The sequence below is a fragment of the Heterodontus francisci genome, chromosome 34 (assembly GCF_036365525.1).
Source record: "Heterodontus francisci isolate sHetFra1 chromosome 34, sHetFra1.hap1, whole genome shotgun sequence".
Taxonomy (NCBI): domain Eukaryota; kingdom Metazoa; phylum Chordata; class Chondrichthyes; order Heterodontiformes; family Heterodontidae; genus Heterodontus; species Heterodontus francisci.
Genome location: NC_090404.1, coordinates 42,511,963 through 42,535,944, shown reverse-complemented (window position 1 = coordinate 42,535,944; position 23,982 = coordinate 42,511,963). Strand labels below are relative to the sequence as shown.

The 23,982-nt window shown below is 44.3% G+C and overlaps 1 non-coding gene across 1 annotated transcript; it reads left to right on the top strand.

Annotated features, from left to right (window-relative positions):
- Positions 1-5,113: 5,113 nt before the first annotated feature.
- trnas-uga (transfer RNA serine (anticodon UGA)) lies at positions 5,114-5,197 on the top strand. The gene has a single exon. It is a non-coding gene; the product is annotated as a tRNA-Ser (tRNA).
- The last annotated feature ends 18,785 nt before the right edge of the window (positions 5,198-23,982 follow it).

Below are 23,982 nucleotides of genomic sequence, written 5' to 3'. Positions count from 1 at the left end.
ATCCTGGAACTCCCTTCCGAACAGCACTGTGGGTATACCTGCACCAAATGGACTGCAGCGGTTCAGGAAGGGAGCTCACCATCACCTTCTCAAGGGCAATTAGGGATGGGCAATAAATGCTGGCCTGGCCAGCGTCGCCCACATCCCATGAATGAATTTAAAAAAATTCAGGACTGAGATGAGTAGACGTTTCTTCACCCAGAAAGTGGTGAACCTGTGGAATTCGCTCCCCCAGAAAGCAGTTGAGGTCAAAACATTGTATGTTTTCAAGCTCTTGGGCTCAAAGGGATCGATGGATGTGGGGGAAAAGCAGAAACAGATTAGTGAGTTGTATGATCAGCCATGATCAGAATGAATGGCGGACCAGGCTCGAAGGGCCGAATGGCCTACTCCTGCTCCTATCTTCTATTCTTCCATTTTAAAAGGCAGATGGTTGTGTTGTTGGGCGTCAATCATCTCAGCTCCTGGACATAATTGCAGGAGTTCCTCAGAGTCTTGTCCTGGACCCAATCAACTTCAGATTCTTCATCAATGACCGTCCCTCCATCACGAGGTCAGACGTGGGGATGCTCGCTGATGATTGCACTATGGTTGGTACCATTCTCGACTCCTCAGACACTGAAGCAGTCCATATGCATATGCAGCAAGGCCTGGACTACAGTCAAGCTTGGACTGATAAACGGCAAGTTACAGTCACACCTCACAATTGCTGGACAATTTTCATCCCCAACAAGAGAAATTCTAAACATCTCCCCTTGAAGTTCAACGGCATTATCATCGCTGAATCCTCCACCATCAACATCCTGGGGATTAGCCTTGCCCAGAAACCAGGAACAGCGATAAACATACTGTGGCTGCAAGAGTGGGTCCGGGGCTGGAAATTCTGCAACTCATCTTCTAACTCCCCAAAACCTGTCCACCATCTAGAAGGCAGAAGTCAGGGTGTGATGGAATGCTCTCCACTTGCCTGCATGATTTCAGCCCCAAACACACTCTGAAGGTTCAACAGCATCTAAGACGAACCAACCTGCTTCATCATCACCCTATCCACCACATTAAACATTCACTTGCTCCACTATGGTGCACAGTGGCAGCAGTTTGTACCATATACATGATGTACCGCAGCAACTCACCAATGCTCCTTTCACAACTGCTTGCAAACCTGCAACCAGTATCACTTCGAAGGACAAGAGCAGCAGATGCATGGGAACACCGCCACCTGCATGCCTCCCTCCAAGTCACACAGCATCCTGACCTAGAACTATATTGCTGGGTCAAAATGCCGGAATTCCCTCCCTAACATCACTGTCTGAGTGCCTCCCCATATAGACTTCAGCGGTTCAAGAAGGCAGCTCACCATCACCTTCCCAAGCACAATTACTGATGGGCAGTAAATGCTGGCATTGCCAGGGACTCTCATATCCCAATAAGGAAGAAGAAAAATAATGGGTAATTATCTGAAGAGATACATTTGCAGAGCTATGTTGAAAATGCAGATGTGTTGGACCAGCTGAGTTGCTCTTGCAGAGAGCCAGGATGCACAAGAAAGGCCATAGGATCTCCTTCTGTACTGTAACAATTTTGTTATTCTATTCTATTCTGTTGTAAAAAGAGAAATTTGGCTTCAACTGCACAATATGCTGGTTAGACCATACCTGGAATACTGTGTATAGTTTTGGTCGCAGCACATTATAAAGGATACACATTGGCCTTGGAAACAGGGCAGTGAAATTTCACCAGAATGCAGCCAAGGCTCTAATGGTTAAATTATGAGATGTGATTAATTAAAATAGGCTTGCATTCCATAGACTTTGGGAGGTTAATGGGTGATTTGATTGAGTATTTTAGGATCAGGAAATGAATGAGGAGGGTAAATAGAGAGAAACGTCTTTTTCACTTGATCATTGTGGACAGGAAGCTAACTAGAAAAATTGTACTCAATTTTAAATGGTGAGGGAGCATTCCTTTTCTCCCAGTGTGCACATTCTGTCATGAATCTACCTGTTGAAAGGCACTGAGAGGGTTTCAGAGCACAGCTACTGAAACATCTGCAGATGGTGAATATCCAGACTCCTTTTGAATGAGTCGAGTGTTTCTGCCCCAACTACCCATTTAGATAGTGAGTTCCAGACCCTCACCACCCTCTGGGTGAAAAGACTTCTCCTCATCTCCCATCTCCCTTCTAACTTTTCTACCAATCACTTTAAATCTATGCCCCTCGTCTCTGATCTCTCTTCCAAAGTAAATAGGCCAGTCACCTCCACTCTATCCAGGCCCCTCAACATCTTGTACATTTCAATCAGCTCTCCCGTCAGCAATCTCTGTTCCAAGAACAACCCGAAACTAAATTAACAACTCCATTTCCCATAAGATTCACAAAGCTGGAGACTGGATTTTCCTTTTTGTACCTTTCAATTTTTCGCACTCCCAAGTGCAAATACTTTCCAAAACCGCCTCGCTGTCCTTCACCTTTCATCATGCCCAGGGATGAGGAAATTCAGTTATGTGGAGATTCTGGGCACGTGGCGGCCAAATACAAAGCAGCTGCAAGCAGGAAGGCCACCTGACAAAGGACTGGAAGTAGAGTAAGTGCTGCAACATCTGTGATGAGGACACCTGGACAGGACCTACCCAAAACGCAGCCTCAGTTACACACAGGCAGAAATAATCTAGGAGGAACAGGAGGAAGGAACAGCAAACATGTCTGCTGCAAAGTTCCAAAATGTGAACCACATTGACTCACACAGAGTGAACAGTCATAAACACCAAGAGTGACGAAAGCCGAAAGAGAGACAGCCAGGACAAAACAGTGCCACTAATTTGGCTGAGTTCTGTTTCATTTCTGACTTCTTAAAATTTATTTCATGGGATATGGGCATCGCTGGCAAGACTAGCATTTATTGCCCATCCCTAATTTCCCTTGAGAAAGTGGTGGTGAGCTGCCTTCTTGAACCACTGCAGTCCATGTGGTGTCGGTGCACGGACAGTGCTGTTAGGGAGGGAGTTCCAGGATTTTGATCCAATATCAGTAAAGGAACGGTGATATATTTCCAAGTCAGGTTGGTGTGTGGCCTGGAGTGGAACTTGCAGATAGTGATGTTCCCACTCATCTGCTGTCCTTGCCCTTCCAGGTGGCAGAGGTCACGCGTTCGCAAAGTGCTGTCGAATTGCAAAGTGTTGTTAAAGGAGTTGTGGTGAGTTGCTGCAGTGTATCTTGTAGATGATACACACTGCTGCCACTGTGCTTTGGTGGCAAAGGGAGTGAATGTTTGTGGTGGTGGATGGGCTGCCAATCAAGTGGGCTGATATGTCCCGGATGATGTTGAGCTTCCTGAGTGCAGCTCCAATATCATTCAAGTAAGTGGAGAGTATTCCATCGCACTCCTGACTTGTGTCTTGTAGATGGCGGACAGGCTTTGGGGTGTCAGGTGTTGGGTTAATCACTGCAGAATTCCCAGCCTCGGACCCGCTGTTGTAGACACAGTATGTATGTGGCTAATTCAGTTCTGTTTCTGGTCAATGGCATCCCCCAAAATTGTTGATAGTCGGGGTTTCAGTGATCATAATTCCATTGAATTGGGGTTCCATTCCCAATGCGGTCATAATTTGTGTTCTGTCGGTGACCAATGGTGCACCACAGGGATCGGTGCTGGGACCCTTGCTGTTTCTTATATCAGCAGAAAAGCTGCTCAGGTGGAAAGTCCAAAATAAAAGCATCACATGTTAGAAATATTCAGCAGATCAGGCAGCTTATGTCGAGAAATCCTCTTCACTGAAAAAGATCTTTCTCAAACAATTGTGTTAGACTATCACAGCTGCTTCAGTGGGACTGTGAATGTATAATGGTGAATACTCTGTGTTGTGGTCACAGCAACTCCAAATCCAGACAGAGCTTGCTTTATGTCTTAAACCGGCTGCTGCACCAATTAATGGAATGCAACAAGTAACCAATCCTTACTTCTTGAAAATGAATTTCTTCTTGATGGAGAAAAAAAACTACTGTCTCCTTTTACAGTATTTCACTTACACATGCCTGTGCTTCACGTTCCAACATTCAAACCCGCCCCTTCTCTCAGATTATTCCTTCCACTATTAACACTGACTTGCTTCCATTTCATTTCACTGCGGCTTAGCTGACTGTAACACTCACTTTCACGGTCTTAAAGAGGTTAACATCGCTCGGTTACCACCGCTGTTTCGAGGCTGCACACGTTCCATTCACACCAATGTTCATTTGGACCTTGAACTGAGTCTATACACTTAGGTCCGACCGCTCGGCAGACACATGCTACAAAAGCAGGGCTGGCCTTTGGAAGGCCAGCGGTGGGTTGTTGACAATATTTCTTTGAGGAATCTTCTTTGCCAAGGGATGTGAATTGATGAACTGGGTTTTGTTTTCATGGCAGATGATGTTTTTCTCATGAAATGTGTTCTGTGATGAATTAATGGAGAAAGAAACTGGAACACAGTACCTGAAGGGGTGGTAGCGGCAGGAATACTCACAACATTTAATAAGTATTTAGATGAGCACTTGAAACGCCATAGCATACAAGGCTGCGGGCCAAGTGCTCGAAATGGGATTAGAATAGATGGGTGCTTGATAGCTGGCACAGATACGATGGTCCGAAGGGCCTATTCCTGTGTTGCATAGCTGTATCACTCTAAAGTTGATGAGGGTAGTGGTAATGTGATTGATGTTGTGGAGATGGACTTTAAAAAGCATTTGGTGAAATACCACATAATCAACTTGTTAGAAAAATTAAAGTGATGGAATTAAAGGACCAGTGGCAGCGCTGATACATAATTTTCTGAGGTCCATAAAACAGAGAATAGCGAGAAGAGAAGAGGACTGATTTCCAGGGTGATGGGGAAAAGCTGGATTGTGGGATTAAACTGACTGATTTTTCAAAGAGCCGGTGCAGGCTCAGCGGGTCGAGAGGATTCCTTCTGTGTTGTAAACTACACTGATTCCATCATGGGAATTTTAACATACGCTGGGAGATGCAACTCAACTCAAGGCTCAAAGACAATGATTCCCCAGAATATGTCTAATTTCAGCAATTGTCTAATGCATTGTAGCAATGATTTAATTAGAAGAGCGAGCAGCATCTGAGCTGTGATGGCCGAGTGGTTAAGGCGTTGGTCTTGAAATCCACTGGGGAATTTCCCTGTGCAGGTTCAAACCCTGCTCGCAGCGGCTTTGTGTCGTTTTTCTTGAGTTGACTGCTCACTTTGCTGGTTGGAAATGTTCAAATGTCTCAGTATCGATCAGAGATCGTGGATTTGTCATAAACTGAACAAAAGGCAAAAAATGTGTGAGAAATAAACAAACAAATCAGCCTGTTGAAGGTGTAGAAATGGGAAAAGCAGCTAATATTGAAAGGCGTGGGTGAGCTTCACTGGTGTTCGAGTGGTGTGGGCTCAATGCATTCACTCTCGCATTCTGGGTTCGATTCCTGGTCAGAAAGTAATCAGTTTTTTTACTGTGATGACAACTCTCACAAACGTGACTGACATTAAAAAGAAACAGCAAATGGTTCGCAACTCTGCCGGTCATAGAGTTATACAGCAGAAAAACAGGCCCTACGGCCAATCGTGTCTGTGCCGGTCATGAAGAACCTAACTATTCTAATCCCATTTTTCAGCACTTGGTTTTTTTTTTATTTCCAAAATATACTTTATTCATAAAAATCTGTGAAAATTACATTGCCAAACAGTTTCCAAACAGCACCAAAAAATACAAACATTGCAAGGGAGATCAGTTTCCTTCAATACTGTCATGAGTTTCTTCCCAACCCTTCTGTTTCACAATTGTCATGTCAATTACAGTTTTACATTTACAGCAATTGAGAATATTAACGATACAGTTCGAGGGGTTTCTCATTGATCCAGCCCCTCAGTCCAGCTTGGTGGGGGAACCTGACACTGTGGTCTTTCCCCATTGAGCCTTTGCTGCGGCTGCCCCAAGCTTTTGTGCGTCCCTCAGCACGTAGCCCTGGACCTTGGAATGTGCCAGTCTGCAACATTCGGTGGTGGACAACTCTTTGCGCTGGAAGACCAGCAAGTTTCGGGCAGACCAAAGGGTGTCTTTCACCGAATTGATAGTCCTCCAGCAGCAGTTGATGTTTGTCTCGGTGTGCGTCCCTGGGAACAGCCCGTAGAGCACAGACTCCTGTGTGACAGAGCTGCTTGGGATGAACCTTGACAAAAACCACTGCATTTCTTTCCACACCTGCTTTGCAAAGGCACATTCCAGGAGGAGGTGGGCGACCATCTCTTCCCCACCACAGCCAACGTGGGGGCACTGTGCGGAGGGGGCGAGACTTCGGGTGTGCATGAAGGATCTGACGGGGAGGGCCCTTCTCACCACCAGCCAAGCTACGTCTTGGTGCTTGTTTGAAAGTTCTGGTGATGAGGCATTCCGCCAAATGACTTTGACGGTCTGCTCGGGGAACCATCCGACAGGATCCACCGTTTCCTTTTCCCGTCGGGCCTTGAGGACATTCCGTGCAGACCACTGCCTGATGGACCGGTGGTCAAAGGTGTTTTCCCGCAGAAACTGCTCCACGAAGGATAGGTGGTACGGCACCGCCCAACTGCATGGAGCGTTCCGCGGCAATGTGACCAGGCCCATCCTTCGCAACACCGGGGACAGATAGAACCTCAGCACGTAGTGACACTTGGAGTTTGCGTACTGGGGATCTACACACAGCTTGATGCAGCCGCACACGAAGGTGGTCATCAGGATGAGGGCCACGTTGGGTACATTTTTCCCGCCCTTGTCCAGAGATTTGAACATCGTGTCCCTCCGGACCCGGTCCATTTTAGATCCCCAGACGAAGCGGAAAATGGCTCGGGTGACCGCCACGGCGCAGGAGTGGGGTATGGGCCAGACCTGCGCCACGTAGAGCAACAACGTGAGCGCCTCGCACCTGATGACCAGGTTCTTACCCACAATGGAGAGAGATTGCTGCCCCCACATGCCCAACTTTTGTCATACCTTGGCTACTCGCTCCTCCCATATTTTGGTGCACGCCCCGGCCCTTCCGAACCATATCCCCAGCACCTTCAGGTAATCTGACCTGATGGTGAAGGGGACAAAGGATCGGTCAGCCCAGTTGCCAAAGAACATGGCCTCGCTCTTGCCGTGGTTAACTTTGGCTCCCGAGGCCAGTTCGAACTGGTCGCAGATGCTCATCAGTCTGCACACGGACAGCGGATCCGAGCAGAAAACGGCGACGTCATCCATGTACAGGGAGGTTTTGACCTGAGTGCCTCCGCTGCCTGGGATTGTCACCCCTCTTATGCTCGCATCCTTCCTAATAGACTCAGCAAAGGGTTCAATACAGCAAACAAACAAGACCGGGGACAGAGGACAGCCCTGTCTGACTCCAGATTTGATCGGGAAACTTTCAGATTCCCACCCGTTGATTCAGCACTTGGTCCGTAGCCTTGTATTCTTGCCGTTTCAAGTGCTCATCGAAATACTTGGTAAATGTTGTGAGGGTTCCTGCCTCTCCCAACCCTTTTCAGCCAGTGTGGTCCAAATTCCAAACACCCTCTGAGTGAACTTTTTCCCTCAAATCCACTCTAAACCTCCTGCCCCCTACCTTAAATCTATGCCCCCTGGTTATTGACACGTCCGCTAAGGAAAAAGTTTCTTCCTGTCGAACCTATCAATGCCCCTCATAATTTTGTAAACCTCAATCGTGTCCCCCCTCAGCCTTCTCTACTCTAAGGAAAATAACTCGGAGCCATTTCAGTCTCTCTTCATAACTGAAATGCTCCAGGTCAGAAAACATCATCGTGAATCTCCTCTGCACCCTCTCCAGGGCAATCACATCCTTCCTATAGTGTGCTGCCCAGAGTACTGTGCACAGTACACCAGCTGTGGCCTAACTAGCATTTTGTACAGTTCCATCATAACCTCCCTGCTCTTATATTCTGTGCCTCGGCTAATAAAGGCAATTATCCCATATGCCTGCCTAACCACCTCATCTGCCAGTGCTGCTGCTTTCAGTGGTCTATAGACAAGTACACCAAGGTCCCCCAGACATTCTGTACTTCCTAGGGTCCTACCATCCATTGCATATTCCCTTGCCTTGTTAGGCCTCCAAAATGCATCACCTCACACTTATCAGGATTAAATTCCATTTGCCACTGCTCCACCCATCTTACCAGCCCCTCTATATCGTACTGTAATCTAAGGGTTTCCTCCTCACTATTTACGACACCACCAATTTTCGTGTCATCTGCGAATTTACTGATCATACCTCCTATATTCACGTGTAAATCATTCATGTACACTACAAACAGCAAGGGTCCCAGCAGTGATCCCTGCGCTACACCACTTGTCACAGGCTTCCACTCACAAAAACAACCCACGACGACCACCCTCTGCCTCCTGCCATTAAGCCAATTTTTGATCCACTTTGCCAAAGTTCCCTGGATCCCATGGGCCCTTATCTTCATAACCAATCTCCCATGCGGGACTTTATCAAAAGACTTACTAAAGTCCATTTGACTACATAAACTGGTTTACCCTCATCTACACATCTAGTCACCACCTCAAAGAATTCAATCAAGTTAGTTAGACACGATCCCTCCCTGACAAAGACATGTTAACTATCCCTAATTAATCCCTGCCTCTCCAAGTGGAGATTAATCCTGTCCCTCAGAATTTCTTCCAATAGTTGCCCAACCACTGATGTTAGACTCACCGGTCTGTCATTACCTGGTTTATTCCTTGAACCCGTCTTGAAGAAAGGTACCATATTCGCTGTCCTCCAATCCTCTGGTATGTCTCCTGTGGCCAGATAGGATCTGAGAATTTGTGTCAAAGCCCCTGTGATCACCTCCCTTGCCTCACATCTTAGCCTGGGATACATCGCACCTGGGCCTGGGGATTTATCAAATTTTAAGCCCGCTAAAACAGCTAATGATTCCTCCCTTTCAATGTTAATGTGTTCAAGTATATCACAATCACCCTCCCTGATGTCTATACCCACATCGTCCTTCTCCATAGTGAACACAGATGAAAAGTAATTTTTAAAACCTCACCTATAACCTCCGGCTCCACACACAGATTGCCACTTTGGCCCCTAATGGACCCCTGTTTTGCCTGTAGATTCTATACCCTGGAATATTAAGCTGCCAGTCCTGCCCCTCCATCAATCATGTCTCTGTGATATCAATAATATCTTAATCCAATGTAATAATCTTCGCCCTCAATTCATCTGCCTTACTGGTAAGATTCCTTTCATTAAAATAGATGCAATCCAGCCTTGCATTTTTCACTTGTGCCTTAACAATATTTGCTCTGCCTTCCACACTGACTCAGTTTCTCTTTTATATTTGGCAGTGCATCACCCCCTACTGTACCTCCACTTTGTATCCCATCCCCCTGCCAAATTATGTTAGCACCCAGCAACCCCACCCACCCCGCCCCCGCACCCCCCGCCCCCCACCCCAGCCTCGGACCCCCAACAGCACTAGCAAACCTCTCAGCAAGATTTTGGTCCCGTTCCAGTTCAGGTGCAACCCACGCAACTTGCACGCCAGAAATATACCCAGTGATCCCTCCTGCACCATCTCCTCAGCCACGCATTCATCTGCTCTATCCTCCTATTCCTATACTCACTCACACGTGGCACCAGGAGTAATCCGGAGAATACACCGTTTGAGATCCTGTTTTTCAATCTTCTACCTAGCTCCCTAAATTCTTGTTGCAGTGCCTCATCCCTCTTTCTGTCAATGTCGGTGTGTACCACGACCTCTGAATGTTCACCCTCCCCCTTCAGAATGTCCTGCAGCTGCTCCATGACATACTTGACCAGAGCACCAGGGAGGCAACATACCATCCTGGAGACCGTTTCCCACCACAGAAACGCCTATCTGTACACGTCACGATAGAATCCCCTATCACTATAGCTCTTCCACACTTTTTCCTGCCCTGCTGTGCAGCTGAGCCACCTGCGGTATCTGTGGAGAGAGCGAAACACAATTAAAGGTCCAGGTTGGTGACTGTGCAGCAGAGCTGAAGAAGTCAGAGACGAAACTGGTCGCTAACAGTTATAGAGACAGAGCTTGGGATGGAAAGGGGAACATGTAAGAACACAGAGTGATGAACTGATGAAAGTGAGGAAAAGGCCAGGAAAATATGGGTGGCAGGCAATGGGGCAGATATTTCTGCCTGCTGCTCAACCTGCACAAATATCATTCCTGATCAACAAATCACAACTGCTCTGTCAACGAATCATGCTGGACCGAATGGCCTCCTTCTGTACTGTACCTTTCTGCTATTGTATGTTCATTAACAGCACTGCTGCTGCCTTCACAGTCATTCTACCAACTTACAACCCATTAGAGCCAAATATACATTGAAAACCAGTGAGAAATTATGCAGTGTTTGAAATATAAGCAAGTGGTAAAAGATTGGAAGGAGAGTGTGACTGGGGATAATTGCTAATGGGAACAACTCTTACACATTCCAGTATTCAGTATCTGGAAGAAGCAGGAAGATGAGATCACAGTGCTTGTTTATCCCATTATCTGCAACACCCATTGTTTCCCAATGTCCTCCATCTTTCATTCCCATTCCTGGCTTTCCAGGGAAATCTGGGTTTCATGAATTCGATGTGTTCACATCAGGCATCTAACTCACCTGGGAGCTGGGGGAACAGAGAGAGCTGGAGAAAAAGCAATGATAGAAGCTGAAGGAGATCTAACATGAAACTGGCAGAATTTGATGTGTGTCAGTTGTTTCTATTGATGTTTGATGGCAGTGTGCTGCTTTCTACATTGATGAGGTTGGTTCATCTTGGAAATTGAAAATTGTACATCTGCAGCTTTGTGCTCATGTCAACACATTCTGTGCTGTCATTGCCTGAACAAGGCTTTTGTGTTTCAGGTAAATACTTGATTGTTTTAATGAGAAACTAATCTGTGGTGAAAATGGCCTGAAGTGAATAAATAGCAAATGTAGCGTGGAGCAGCTCACTTGTAGTGAATTCTGGTAGATTTCCTGGTGGTCTTGTGGAATTCAATGCTTTCTACATCGCAGACATGGTTATATTGCTGGTCAAGGAATGAAACACGGTCAGGGAATGAAATTTTCTTGCTGCTGTATGAAATGACACAAAAATACATTCCTTGCTGAATAAAAACGTCATAAAGCTCATTAGGAATAATATTTGTTCTTCTGTTTTCTTTGTTCTTTTGTTCTCTTTTGCACCACCTCACTTTATTTGCTTAAAATCTATTACATTGCTAACCTTTGCCACTTCGAGTGAAATGTCGCTGACCTTAAACGTTAACTCTGCCGCACTCTCCACAGATGCGGTCAGACTTGCTGAATATTTCCAGCACGTTTTGTTTTTATTTCAGATTTCCAGCATCTGCAATATTTTGCTTTTATATTAGGGTTGTTGCGACAGGCGTACTTCTTTTATTCTTCATCAATTTTAACAAGTTGCAACATGGCAGACTGGCAGATATGAAGCAGTGTCACTGAGCAGCACGAACAGAAATCGGTATTAGACTAAAATCACAATTATCTATCACTGTGTACTGTGAGGGCACTTCATGATGAAACGGTCACTGCTTAAGAAAATTCTTAAAGAGAGCATTTCCTCTTGCATGTTTATCTCTGCTAACATTCGCCATTGTATTTTGAGATGAAGCTGCACCATGAAACATTCCGATGTCTTGAAAATGTGCAACCTCCCCATGTAGAAATTGACTCCACACTCCCCATGTGATAGGTAAGGATACTCACCACTGAACTAAAAAGGAAGGAATACAACTCATAGTTGTGTATCCGTGACAGAACCATCAGTCCAAGAATCGCACTGTTCACAGACCTGGGTTCATCCACCAGCCCCTGAGGGAGGATTTTTATTCCAGACAGACACCGAGGAGAGGGAAACAAAGAGAAAAAGAGAGAAAATGAGAAAGGGAATGGCAGAGTGTGGAGTAGATGCTGAAAGGAACAGATTCACTCCACAATTCCATATTTTACTTCACTGAGACTGACAGACAGAAAGTAAGAAAAGAAAAGAAAACAGCACCTTTCACGTCCCCAGGATCTCACAAAGCGCTTTACAGTCAAGGAAGCACTTTTAAAGTGTGGTCACTGCAGTCATTTAATGGCAGAGAGAGAGAGAGAGAGTTGGACAAAAATGCTGATCCATCAGATGTCAAAATATGATCTTAAGAATTGCATCTCAATATAGAATCTTTCTTTCCATGTCTATAAAAATCTTGCTGTTTGTTTGATTCCGGATCAGCAAATGTAAACCTGAAGCTGAGTGACTAAATTTCGCCTCTAATACCTGATGAAACAGGGACAAAGCATCGCAAATTCTATCAGGTCACCTTCCAGCCTTCTCTATTTTCGAGGTTTTCCTGTTGGTTTTCAGCTCTCTGTTCTGGTAAAAGTTGTCAGTGAACGTTTATTTTCCTGTTCCCTGTGAGAGCTGGCAGCGGTGGAAACAATTCCTAATGTCCGAGGGATTTCACTTTGTTTTTTTTAAATTTATTAATTCATTCTCTCGATGTATTCATTACCTAACCACTCGACTATAACTACTCGGTCTATATCTGTTTAAATGTTGCTCAGTTAAAATTTAAATCATCCTCTGCTTTTTAATACACCGGCAGTTAGTCGCTGAACAGTCTCCACTCAAGAAAATGCAGAAAGAGACAATCTCGTCTTTTATTATTTTTACCCTGCTACTTTCCACTGCAACATTTTAAAATGATGCTACACAACTAAAATAAATCAAGTTTGTGAAGGTAAAATTCCAGTCACCTCCTCAGGGAATTGAACCACATTGACACACATAGAGCAAAACACACAGATATGTACACCAAGAGTGAGGGAGGCCGAAAGAGAGACAGACAGCCGGAAAGAAAGAGTGTCTCCAATTTGGCAGATTTTTGTTCCATTTCTAAAGGTACATTTTGAAATGCAAATGAGAAAATCCTGGAGGGATTGAAAGGTGCAGGATTGTATTTCGTGTAATTGATGATTTGCTCTGCAGGGACCTGGTTAAACTTTGAAATAATCAGAAAGGTAGGCAGCAGGACACGAGCACTCACACACAATTCACAACAGATTGTTAAGTTTATCATCTTAACAACTCGGCGACAACTGCATGCAATAAAGTATTATACCTGGTAAATGGAGTTCGGTCAGAAAAGCAGCAGCAAAGTTAAAAATAAACTTGCCCAACTTGGGATGAAACTGAGCACAAAAGCAAAAATACAGTTGTTGCTGGAAATCTAAAATAAGAACAGAAACTGCTGGAAATACTAAGCAGGTTCGCCAGCATCTGTGGAGTGAGAAACAGAGTTAATGTTTCAGGTCAGTGATCTTTCAGCAGATCTCGATGTCACCTTTTCTTCTGCCAATCTTCTTCAATCTGTACTCTCTGGTTTTTCAATCCTTCAGCCATTAGAAACAGTTCCTCTTTAATTCTTCCATCTAAACCCTTCAGTTAAACATTTTTATCAATTCTCCTCTCTCCTTCTCTGCTCGAAAATGAACAACCCCAGCTTCTCCAGTCTATCCACGGATCTGGAATCTCACATTCCTGAATTATATTTTCCTGAAGATTGATGACGTCAAAAGCCAAAACATTTGATGTTTTCAACGTGGCTGCTGAAATAGCCTGAATGTCATGAGCTTGGAATCATTTTTAGATCATTTAAAGATGAATTTGAAAAAAATCACCGCGTGCTAATTTAAAATAACAGTTTAACATTCTGGTTATGCTCCCTGTGTTGATTGCAGTGCAGTATTTCTATAACGTTAGAGTTATCATCCGTCTTGTATTTGGGAACAGTCCCCAGTTCAAAACCACATTGAAACCTTATCAAAACACATTCCATGCAATACTAGGAAAAGCTGAGTGATACACATTCGTCAATACATGTGATCAAATTGCATTAAGTCACAGACCTGTTACATTTGCTTTCCCTCTGTACAGTTCTGTACACTCAAGCTGTCCACAGCGTCTTTCACTCACTTTCGTTTCAACCACTGACAGTGCAGAAAGTCATCCTCAAAGTGGAACATTACTGTTGATTTCTGTTCAAATTTGTGGGAGATTATGAAAGGATTACTCCGTGTTGCCTCGGTTAATAACAGCAAGTCTAAGCTGCATGTCACACATGGAAACAAATACATCAATTATTCACTCTTTCCCAGCTCCACAGTGAGTGAGACCGGGACAAGCAGCAATATTCCACCCCAACACTCTCCAATCACCCACTGCCAACACAAAACAACAAATCAATCAGAGGGTTACTGTACATCCGTGGGGCACAGGACACTACAGCCTGGGCCAAACATCCCCATACTCTGAGCACAGACTCAGGAGTGAATGAGTCACAAACAAAAGTAACAACTTTCGAAATCGCTTCCCTGTAAAATGTGTTCATGTTATTTAAAAGCTGACTGTTCTGCATCTGAAAATAAGCACCATGGAATTTGTGCTTTTCGTGTTTGTCTGTTCGGTTTGCAGTTCAATTTCTGGTGGATACTGAAGAGAATCTCATATCAAAATGATGACACAAAGTAGGTAAATAATAAACCCCAAAACAATTCCTCAATAAAATGGATCGCAATCTTTGGAAGGAGGTGCAGCTAAGAAGTGGAAGATGGGAATGATGTTATTGATGATTGAGTGGAATGTGTTGCATCCTTGAGCTTTTATTGATCAATTTCCTTTTACATCTCGGAACACAGAAAAATGATAACGCCACCGTGGGTTGCCTAGTTACCTTAGTCAGTGGAGCATGAGACTCTTAATCTCCTGCTCATGGGTTAGAGCCCCGTGTTCAGTGTGATTGTTTTAAACCTTGTTGCTGCTTTCACGAGCAAACCCCAGCTCTCCATTCCTCCACCACTGTCACCCGTGCTCAAACAGTGTCTTTCTGCAGCACGCTGTTGTGAATATCACACTTCCTGGTTTACAAGTGAAAAATGTCCTCTGAATCACTGGTCATGTTCGAGACAAGTTTGTAGATGAAGCCTAATGTACAGTGAATGATAATACTTTAAAAGTGGGAAGTTCCAGTGCAGCCTTTGTACTAAAAGAAACTGCTCAGAGTAACAGAATGAGAATGGTCACTTCCTGGGGGACAAATAACATCGGATCCACGTCTAAAAGGATTCCAATGACAATGATCAGATTCATCAGATTCAGGGAGGAAAACTGGAAAACTCATCCTGAACCTCATTTACATGCAGATGAGCTATGAGGAAAGATGGTATAAGGCTGGATTTGTTTTCCTTGAAACAGAGGAAGCTAAGGGGAGATTTAATGGAGGTGCAGAAAATTATGAGGGACCTGGATAGAGTGGGTAGTGAGGACCTGTTTCCATGATCAGAGAGATCAATAACCAGGGGGCATGGATTTAGAAAGAAATAAAGCCTTGCATTTATATAGAGCCTTTCACGACCACTGGAATCCCAAAGCATTTCTGTCACTGCTTTTTCTCCAGCTCCCTCTGCTCCTCCAGAGAAGAAAGTGGAGCTACCAGAAACTAATGTTGTTCAGCAGATGTAGTGCAAAAATATACCTAACAGGCCGATGACAACAGCAAATCTTTTGATGAGCTGAGCTGCAGTGAAGGGTTGGCACCATTAAAAATGTCATTCAGCAGGTCTGGTTCCAAATCTGCTGATAGAAATGACAAGAAAACTTCTCTCTGAATTTCCTCAGTGTCATAATGTCAGAAGGCAAAGATACAAGATAGGAAAGTGTATTTGGCTGTAATGGTTGCAAGATGGCAGAATGACTGTGAATGGCAGTCGCAGTAGTGTTGAGAAAAATATAATTGTAAAAATGTACTGCACAGAAAGAGGCCATTCGGCCCGGCGTGCTTATTTGCCCGAGTAATTCCGATTGGTTGATAAGGAGCAATATTTCTGCAAGTTTGAACAGAAGGCAGAAAAACCTATCCCATTATCACCCACATTTTGCCTTGCACCAGCATCTCTTCAGTCAGTATATCACTCTGTCTTGCAACTTTTCACAGCCCTTTGCTTGTTTTCTATTACTCCCCTAGCTCTGTCGCTGTTCTTTTTCCAGCCTGTTACATCTCTGACATCTCCAGCTCTGATGAATGATCATCAACTTGGAAGATTAACTTGTTTCTCACTCCTTAGATGTAACAAGAGCTGTTGAGTGATTTCTCTGCCCATTACACGAGTCATCTCCCAATCTATATTAGGATACATTAAATCCCCCATTATTGCTATTCTATAATTCTTGCACCTCTCTGTATATTTGTTCCTCAATAGCTTACCGACTAGCAGGTGGTCTCTGGAATTCACCCAGCAATCAAAATGTGACTCGATTGTTTTTTTTTAGCTCCAACCAAATACATTCTTTCCTTAATATAAAAGCAAAATACTGCAGATGCTGGAAATCTGAAATAAAAACAAGAAATGCTGGAATCACTCAGCAGGTCTGACAGCATCTGTGAATAGAGAAGCAGAGTTAACGTTTCGGGTCAGTGACCCTTCTTCGGAACCCATTCTTTCCTTGTCCCCTCTAGGACATCCTCAGTCTCCAGCACTGTAACGTTCTCCTCAATTAATACTGCTACCCTTCCTCCTTTCTTTCCGTAGCTATCTTTTCTGCACTCCTTGTAGCCAAGTACATTTGGGACCCAGTTCTGTCCATTTTGAGTCAGGTTTCCGTGATCACGACATCATATTTCCACTTGGGCCTCTGAAACTTGGAACTCACCAACCTTATTTACCACACTCCATGCATTTACATGCTGACACAGTAAACCTAATTTAGATCTTATGGCAGTTGGTGCTTTTCTCACGAAGTGTGTTCTTTGTTGAAGTAATGGAGAAAGTTGATGAGGGCAGCGGTAGTCTGGTTGTTATTGTGTATATGGACTTCAAAAAGACACCTGGTGAAATACCACATAATCGACTTCCAGGAAAAACTAACCTGGATGGAATTAAAGGACCAGTGACAGCGTGGATACATAATTTTCTTGCATACACCTATATTTTCCATGTTTGGACCAAGGTGGTTTTGAGGCCTGAAATTGAGTGCCCCTGGTGGAACCCAAACTGAGTATCGGTCAGCAAGTTGTTACTGAGCAAATGCACTTCATAGCACTGTCAACGACACCTTCCATCACTTTGCTGATGATTGAGAGTAGACAATTGGCCGGATTGGATTTCTCACGATTTTTGTGGACAGGGCATACTTGGGCGATTTTCCAAATTTTCTGTATTGGAGCTGCACTGGAACAGCTTGTCTAAGGACATGGCTTGTTACAGAGCACATGTCTTCCGTATGACTGCTGGGATTTTGTCAGGGCCCATAGACGTTTCTGTATCCAGTGCCTTCGCCCATCTCTTGCTATCACGTGGATTTAATTGAATTGTCTAAAGACTGGCATCTATGATGGTGAGGAACAATTCTCTCTTCAACCCATGACCAATTCACAACTCATTGCAAACTCGCAACCAGTATCACCTGGAAGACGAAAGCAGTAGGTGCATGGGAACAGCACCACCTGCATGCCTCCCTCCAAGTCACTCAACATCCTGACTTGGAACTATATTGCTGAGTCTAAATCCTGGAACTCCCTCCCTAACAGCACTTTGCATGTACCTCACCATATGGACTTCAGTGGTTCAAGAAGGCAGCTCACCACCACCTTCCCAAGCGCAATTCGGGATGGGAAGTATATTCCGGCATTGCCAGGAACCTTCATATCTCAAGAACGAATAAGAAAACAAATGGATAATGATCTGAGGAAAAAATAAATGTGCAGAGCTGTATGCAAAAGGTGGGTGTGTTGAACCAGCTGAGTTGCTCTTGCAGAGAGCCTGCATTAATATAAAGGGCAGAAACACCTTCTTCTGTGCTGTAACAATGTTATGATTAAATTCTATACTGTTATATAAAGGAGACGTTTTGCTCCAACTACACAATATTTTGGTTAGACCACACCTGGAGTACTGTGCATAGTTTTGGTCTCAGCCCTTTATAAAACATACACATTGGCCTTGGAAACAGGGCAGTGAAAATTCGCCAGAATGCAGCCAAGGCTCTCATGGTTAAATTATGAGGTGTGATTCATTCAAGCAGGCCTGCATTCCTTGGAATATCGGAGTGTAATGGGTGATTTGATTGAGTATTTTAGGATTTGGAAATGAATTAGAATATAGAACATAGAACATAGAACATAGAACATAGAACAGTACAGCACAGTACAGGCCCTTCGGCCCACGATGTTGTGCCGAACCTTAAACCTACACAAGATCTAATTAACTACCTACCATTTATTCTACTATCATCCATGTACCTATCCAAGAGTCGCTGAAATGCCCCAAATGTATCTGCTTCTGCTACCACCGCTGGCAGCGCATTCCACGCATCCACCACTCTCCGTGTAAAGAACCTTCCTCTGACATCTCTCTGAAACCTTCCTCCAATCACCCTAAAATTATGCCCCCTGGTGATAGCCCTTTCCACCTTGGGAAAAAGTCTCTGACTATCCACTCTATCTATGCCTCTCATCATATTGTACCCCTCTATCAAGTGACCTATCATCCTTCTTCGCTCCAATGAGAAAAGCCCTAGCTCCCTCAATCTTTCTTCAAATTAGTCGGGGACATAGAGAGAAACTTCTTTTTTCCCTTGTTGCTTTAAATGTGGTGCGTTGTGTTCTCATCTTGAATCGTAGAATAACGGAATTATAGAAAGTTTAAGGTACGGAAAGAAGCCACTTGGCCAATTGCGTCTGTGTGGTCAAAAATTGATCCACCCCTTCTAACCCACCTTCCAGCATTTGGTTAGTAGCCCTGAAGATTATGACACTTGAGATGCATATCAAGACTCCTCTTAAATGAGTCGAGGGTTTCTACCTCAACTACCCTTTCAGACAGTGAGTTCCAAACCCCCACCACCCTCTGGATGAAAAGATTGTTCCTCATCTCCCCTCTAGTTTTCCTACCAATCACTTTAAAGCGATGCCCCGAGTCACTGTCCTCTCTGTGAAAGTAAATAGGCCATTCACCTCCACTCTACCCAGGCCTCTCAACATTTTGTACATTTCAATCAGATCTCCCCTCAGCCATCTCTGTTCCAAGAACAACCTCAAAATAAAGTAACAGCCCCATTTTCCAAAGCATTTCTAAAGATTCACAAAGCTGGAGACTAGATTTTCCTTTTGGTACCTTTCGATTTTACACACTCCCAAGTGCAAATACTTTCCAAAACAGCCTCGCTGTCCTTCACCTTGCATCATGTCCAGGGATGAAGAAATTCAGTGATGTGGAGATTCTGGACACGTGGCGGCCAAATACAAAGCAGCTGCAAGCAGGAAGGCCACCAGACAAAGGACTGGAAGTAGAGTAAGTGCTGCAACCTGTGTGATGAGGACACCTGGACAAGACCTACCCACAAACGGAGCCTGAGTTACACACAGGCAGAAGTAATCAAGGAGGAACAGGAGGAAGGAACAGCAAACATGTCTGCTGCAAATTTCCAAAATGTGAACCACATTGACTCATACAGAGTGAACAGTCATATACACCGAGAGTGTCTGAAGCCTGAAGAGAGACAGCCAGGACAAACCAGTGCCACTAATTTGGCTGATTTCTGATAATTTCCCAACGTCTTAAAATTCATTTCGTGGGTTGTGGGCATCGCTGGCAAGACCAGCATTTATTGTCCATCTTTAATTGCCCTTGAGAAGGTGGTGTTGAGCTGCCTTCTTGAACCGCTGCAGTCCATGTGGTGCAGGTGCACCCACGGTGCTGTTAGGGAGGGAGATACAGGATTTTGATCCAATAACAATAAAGGAATGGTGATATATTCCAAGTCAGGATAATGTATAGCTTGGAGGGGAACTTGCAGATGTTCCCACTCATCTGCTGTCCTTGTCCTACCAGGTGGGATAGGTCACGCATTTGGAAAGTTCTGTCGAAGGAATTGTGGTGAGTTGTTGCAGTGCATGTTGTGGACGACACACACTGCTGCCACTGTGCATCGCTGGTGAAGGGAATGAATGTTTGTGGTGGCGGATGGGGTGCCACTCAAGCGGGCTGCTTTGTCCTGGATTGTTTCGAGCTTCCTGAGTGAGTGCAGCTCCAACAAAATTCAGGTGAGTGGAGAGTATTCCGTCACACTCCTGACTTGTGTCATGTTGCTGGCAGACAGGCTTTGGGGTGTCAGGTGGTCGGTTATTCGTTACAGAATTCACAGCCTCTGACCCCCTCTTGTAGCCACGGTATTTATGTGGCTGGTCCAGGTTAGTTTCTGGTCAACGGTAGCTCCCAGAATGTTGATAGTCGAGGTTTCAGCAATCGTGATGTCACTGAACATCAAGTGGAGGTGGTTAGATTGTCTCTTGTTGGAGATGGTCATTGACTGGCACTTGTGTGACGTGAATGTTACTCACCACTTATCAGTCCAAGCGTGGATATTATCCAGGTCTTTTTGCATATGAACATCGACTGCTTCAGTATCTGAAGAGTCACGAATGGTGCTGAAAATTGTGCAATTAGCAACAAACATCCTTACATCTGACCTTATGATGGATGGAAGTCAGTGATGAAGCAGCTGAAGATGGTTGAGCCTTGGACACTACGCTGAGGAACTGCTACAATAGTGATCTGGAGCTGAGATGATTGACCTCCAACAACCACAACCATCTTTGTTTGAGCACAGTATGACTCCAATCAGTGGAGAGTTATCCCCCTGATTCCCATTCGCTCCATTTTGCTTGGGCTCCTTGATGTTAAACTCGGTCAAATGCTGCCTTGATGTCAAGGGCAGTCAATCTCACCTCATCACTGCAGTTTAGCTCTTTTGTCCATGTTTGGACCAAGGCTGTAACGAGTTCAGGAGCTGAGTGGCCCTGGTAGAACCCAAACATAGCGTCACTGAGCAGGTTATTGCTAAGCAAGTGCTGCTTCATCGCACCGTCGCCAACACCTGCCATCACATTCCTGATGATCGGGAGTCGACTGATCGGGTGGTAAATGACCGAGTTGGATTTGTCCTGCATTTTGTGTACAGGACATACCTGAGCAATTTACACATTGCCATGTAGATGCCAGTATTGGAGCTGTACTGGAAAAGCTTGGCTAGGGGAGCGGCAAGTTCTGAAGCACAGGTCTTCAATTCTATTTTCGGAATGTTTTCAGGGCCTTTGCAGTATCTAATGCCTTCCGCAGATTCTTGATATCACGTGGAGTGAATTATATTAGCTGACGATTGGCATCTGTGATGCTGGCGACATCAAAACGAGGCCAAGATGGAACATCCACTCAGCAGTTTTGGCTGAAGTTGGATGCAAATTCTTCAGCCTTGTCCTTTGCACTGATGTGCTGGGCTCCCCCATCATTGAGGATGGGTATATCTGATGTAATCTGATCATGCGTTCTCCTCTTTAATGCATCCTGAGCGTTCTTCATCCTATCTGATCGATCCTGACACTTCCTTAAACACTTTGAGTCTCCTTCTCTAATATCTTCTCTAATATGCTCTATTATTTCATTGATATACTCTGAGAGTCCCTTACTGTCACTGTGCACACTTATAGTCTTTAGATCCTCTGGATAACATATTAACCCCTTATATTCCCTCTCAGCCTCTATAATCCCCATGTCCTTGTGAATTCACTAAGAAACGCTTAGACTCGCTGAAACTATGAAAAAAAAAGGTTTTGAAAGCCATGGCACAGATCAATGTGTGTGGAAACGGCTGATTTTACAGTGCATGCAGGAAAATAAAGAGCAAACTTTTGTGTGAGAAGAAGACAGAAATGTTGTGCCTGGAGCTGCACACTTGGGGCAAGTAAACAAAAAAAAAAGGAAACCTTTAACGTGAAAGCAGAAAATTAAAAACAGACAATGCTGGAAACATTCAGCAGGTCAGGCAGCATCTGTGAAGAGATATTCCTTTCACCAGGATACAATTATCCACTTTGACACTTCACATAGCTCCGATCTTATACTCTCCACGTCTCCCTGCTGGAAGTGTTTGGGCTGAAATGATGGTTTCGTAGATTTGAGCAAACAGAGTAAGGCGGCACTGCAGCCTGGGGAAGGATGGAACTCAGATTCAGGAATCTTGGATGTGTTGATAAAAGGAATAAAAGAACACATTCTTCTTCAACACAATAACCATGAGGATGGAATTCAAAACCATGTGTGCAGGTGTAATGGTTCATGGGCTATCGACTGAACCTCTCGGTCACATCGTCACAGGAACACGGCTCAGAAAGTTCTCATATTTCCTTCATTCTCATTACAAAGCCCTGGACTCAGAGAGCGCACAGCAAGAAAACTCACTTCTAATTACCAGTCATCAGTGCTAGAATTTAATCTCTATTAGTGTGGTTCTGTGGATTTCTGTTCCAGTCTTATGAGCGACTGGGTTTCCAATCCCAATGCTGTCATAATTTGTGTTAAATCGTCAGAAAAGCTGCTCAGATGGAAAGTTGAAAATAAAAGCAGAAGATGTTGGAAATATTCAGCAGGTCTGTCAGCTTTCGTGGAAAGATCATCTTCACTAAAAAGATCTTTGTCGAACAATCCATGTTAGACTATCACAGCTGATTGAGTGGTACTGTGACTGTATAATGGTGAATACTCTGTGTTGTGGTCACAGCAACACCGATCAAGACAGAGCTTGCTTTATGTCTTAAACCGGCTGCTGGACCTGATAATGGAATGCAGCAAATAACCAATTTTTACTCCATGAAAATGTATTTCTTCTTGATGGATGAAAACTATTGCCTCCTTTTACATAATCGCACGTATACATGCCTGTGCTTCAGGCTCCAAAATTCAAACCCACCTCTTCTCTCAGATTATTCCTTCCAATATTAATACTGACTTCCTTCCATTTCATTTTACTGCAGCTTAGCCGACTGTAACATTCACTTTCAAGTTTTTTTTTTCAAGCCTTTTTATCTTAAAGCCTTTCTGGGCTACCACCGCTGATTCTCGGTTGCACATGCTCCATTCGCACCAATGTTCATTTGGGCCTTGAACTCAGTCCATACATTTAGGTCTGAGTGACCGCTCAGCAGACACACACGACAAAAGCAGGACTAGCCTTTGGAAGGACAGAGTCGGAATGCTGATAATATTTCTTTGGGGAATTTTTTGAGACAAGGGATGTGAATTGAGGAACTGGGTTTTGATTTCGTGGCAGTGTGTGTTTTTCTCATGAACTGTGTTCTTTGATGAAGTAACGGAGACATTTGATGAGGGCAGTGGTAATGTGGTTGCTGTTGTGGAGATGGATTTTCAAACGTCATTTGGTGAAATACCACATAATCAACTTGTTAGAAAAATTCAAGTGATGGAATTAAAGGACCAGTGACAGCCTGGTTCCATAATTATCTGAGGGATATAAAACAGAGAATAGCGAGAAGAGAAGAGGACTGATTTCCAGGGTGATGGGGAAAAGCTGGAGTGTGGGATTAAACTGACTGAACTTCCAAAGAGCCGGCACAGGCTCGGCGGGTCGAGAGGCTTCCTTCTGTGCTGTAAAATTCACTGATTCGATCATGTTAATTTTCACATCAACTGGGAGATGTTATGCAATTCAAGGCTCAAAGACAATGATTCCCATAATATGTGTAGTCAAAGTCAGTTGTATAAAGCATTGTACAGATAATTAAATACAAAGGAGCATGCCTATTGTGTTGTGATGGCCGTGTGGTTAAGGCGTTGTACTTGAATTTCTATGGGGGTTTACCCACGCAAGTTCGATCCCTGCTCACAGCGAAGTTAGTGTCGTTTTCCTCGAGTTGGCTGCTCTATTTGCTTTTTGGAAATGTTCAACTGTGTTGACATCAAACAGATATTGTGGAAGCTGAACAAAAGGTGAGAAATAAACACAAAAATCAGCCTGTTCTCACATTGAACAACTTCTCCTTCAACTCCACTCACTTCCTTCAAGGAAAAGGTGTTGC